Here is a 3140-nt window from a genome sequence, read left to right as displayed (position 1 = left end):
AACCTTCAACAACACAGGTGTACCATCATAGATAATCATACCACCTCATCTGTCTGTATGGCTACGTTTACAGTCATAATAATTCCATATTATGTTAGGTCATTGTTTGGAATCATGACTTTCTATGTAAATCTCTTAGCAGAAAATATGGCATATGAAAGAAAGCCATAGTGATATCAGTTTTTAGGGTTAAAGCATGAGTTTTGGCAGTTGTAACAAGCCAAACCAGCACTCAGTAGTCAAATTCAATAGACAAGTTAGAATTAAAAGCAGAGAAAGATTTATTCAATGTGGTTCCCTTGGGAAGAGGAACAAAGAGTCCAGAGACAGTCCCCAAGCCCATCTTCTGAGGTCTTGACATGAGGTTTAGATTTAAATAGAGGGCAAGAAGTCTGCATAACTGAACAGTCCTGGGTTAATCTGTGGTCCTGCCAATCATGAATCCACTACTCTTGTGACAGTGATCTAACAAACTGCCAAAACTTGGTACAGTCTCTTCCTGGAGACAAGCTTCTTCTCTGGATAGTACCAGAATTCAGTCTTTTGTTCTTTCAGTGTGAAAATCCAATTCGCTGGGGTCCATTGTCTTGGGAGTCTATTGACCAAAGGGAAAGATGTGAGTGTCTCTTGAGAATATCTTCATTCCTGCCAGATAACAATGATGACATGATAAAAATGTAATTATGATTATTGTATTGTATCCATACCCTAAGTCAGGATCCTCCTGCTAACCACTGGTAAGCTGACATGAATCGTGGTGAACACAGCGTTAAGAATAGGTGAATACTAGAAAATATTAACCTCAGTGGGGTAATCAAGACCCCTAAAGACAAACACCTCATGCACTCTCTTGTGTGTGGATCCTAGCTCCGAATCTTTAGATCTGAGTACATAACCTGGAATAACCACAGAAGTTATGAAAGGAAAAAGAGACCATGAAGGGAGAGAATGGAGAATAAAAACTCAGTGGGGGGTGTCTGTGAGCTGTGAAGGTGGAAATGCAAAGAACGAGGGGTAGAGTGGGAAGAGAGGGTGATACCAAGAAAGAGGAGAGAGGAAAGCTAACTCACACTAAAGATGTTTGGGAAACCATAGGGAAATATAAAATTTTATAAGCTTGCTTAAATATATATTATTTTATATTACTATCTTAATACACAAAAAGAGTTAGAAGAGAGAGTGGGGTGGAAATAATGTAAATACAGTACTAATGAAATTATTAAAAAGATTAAATTCAGAAAAAGAGATTCACTAAGATAAGACAAACACACTGGCTGTTGAAATAGGAGCAGCAGGCTGCTTCCCGCCACCTGGCTAGCTTTACCCAAAATAATAACATGGAAACTGTATTCTTTTAAACACTCCCATTAGTTTCAGCCTCTTACTGGCTAACTCTCACATCTTGATTAACCCATTTCTAATAGTCTATGTAGCACCACGAGGTGGTGGCTTACCGGAAGGATCTTAAGCTGCGTCCATCTTGGAGAGAGAGCTATAGCATCTGCTTCACTTCCCTTCTTCCCAGCATTCTGTTCTGTCCACCCCACCCACTGATGTTCTAAGCTATCAGGCCAAGCAGTTTTCTTTATTAATCAACCAATGAAAGCAACAGATAGACAGATGACCCTCCTCCATCAACTGGCTCATGCTTCCAATCTAGCACTTGGGAGTTGTGGAAGGAGAAGTGGTGTTGGGTCAGTTGGGCTACATAGCAAGCTCCTGTCTCCAAACACAGAAACCAAACCAAACCAAACAGGAATGGACAAAGATACAAATTAAGAGTCTCTAAGAGCATTGATAGTGTGGAAATCGATAATGTATTTTGAGTTTGTTTCTACAGAGTATTCTAATAAGTGCATATAGTTGACTAAGGTTCCTCATTTTTTTTCTCTCAAAAACCTCTTTTAAAAGTTACATAGATGTAATTTTCTCACAGCTCCTAGAGCAGAGCAGACACTCAAGAGTGGCAGCTGTGACTGTACCTGTTATAATTAGTCATAGATGCTTATTGGCTCCAGGATAAGAAGCAAATTAATCTTTAATTCCAAAGCACCCTGTGACAGAAAACAGAGAAGAAGTGATTGATACCTTTGCTCTCAGCATCCTCCTCAACCCTGGCCCCTCACTGCCTCCAGTCTACCCAGGTAGTTCTAAGACATCAAAGAAGGTGTGGGAAAGCAGTGACCTCAAGGAGAGTGTGGGCCAGCTCAGGCTGCAGCTTGCAGCAGGCAGCTGCTTAAGGACATGAGAATTCAGGCATAAAGTGGGCTGCTCAGTTCACAGTGAATTAGATCTTTGATTCTTTATATTTCTTCCTTAATCCCCGTAGCTTTGATTTTAAGTAGTGCTGGTTCGTATGTAATTCTAACAAAGGCTTCTCTGAAAATCCAGAATAACTCTACTCAGTCATTATGCAGCCCTCTTTTGTGACCTTATTATATAGCAAGGTTTTGTTAAACAGATTTTTCTCTCTTGCAAATTAGTACAGCACATACTTTATTTTTGTGTGTCTCAGCAAGGTTTCTAAAATCCTTCCCACATCACAGTTCATTTAGACCAATTAGAATTCCATGAACAGAAGATAAACTGCGTTATTTAAAAAAAAAAAAAAAAAAAAAAAAAAAAAAAAAAAGGAGGCTGGGAATATGGAGTGGTACCGGTGCTCTGGGAAGGAGTTTGGCAGTTTCTTCTGAAAACTAAACAGGCAACCCAGCAATTACACTCCTGGAGAAATTTCCCAGAGAAATGAAAATTTATGTTCTCCCAAATTCTTATGCACAAACTTTCACAGCAAGCTTATTTGCAAAAGCTGGAAACTAAAATCAGCGCAGGTGTTCTTCCCCAGGGGGACGAGATAAGGACGTGGCACACCCGTGCCACAGAGTCGATGCCACTGGATGAATCTCAGAAGGAACGGAAACTGTTGACACTTCTGGGGATTATACTGACAAAACCAGTCCCTAAGGAGCTATATAGTGTTGATTCCATCTCTGTAACATGCTTGAAATGACAAAAATGGAGGGCACGTTAGTAGATGTCAGGGGTCAAAAATTAGGCAGGTTGATGAAACAATCATTTGGGGTTTATTATTATTATTATTATTATTATTATTATTATTTATTTATTTAAGATTTCTGTCT

At 39.5% G+C, this 3140-nt stretch overlaps 1 long non-coding RNA gene across 1 annotated transcript in view; it reads right to left on the bottom strand.

Moving 5' to 3' along the window:
• Positions 1-296: 296 nt before the first annotated feature.
• Positions 297-3140, bottom strand: part of LOC126512508 (uncharacterized) — a 6473-nt gene continuing 3629 nt past the window's right edge. The window contains exons 2-3 of the long non-coding RNA XR_007595063.1: positions 1983-2054; positions 297-645 (exon numbers count right to left, since the gene is read on the bottom strand). This is a non-coding gene — a long non-coding RNA (uncharacterized lncRNA). The remainder of the gene's footprint in view (positions 646-1982; positions 2055-3140) is intronic.

This window comes from Alexandromys fortis, unplaced genomic scaffold, assembly GCF_014885135.2.
Source record: "Alexandromys fortis isolate MF-2015 unplaced genomic scaffold, M_Fortis_MF-2015_v1.1 scaffold_111, whole genome shotgun sequence".
NCBI lineage: Eukaryota > Metazoa > Chordata > Mammalia > Rodentia > Cricetidae > Alexandromys > Alexandromys fortis.
Note: the sequence above shows the minus strand (reverse complement) of the source record. Positions and strands in the feature narration are given on the sequence as shown.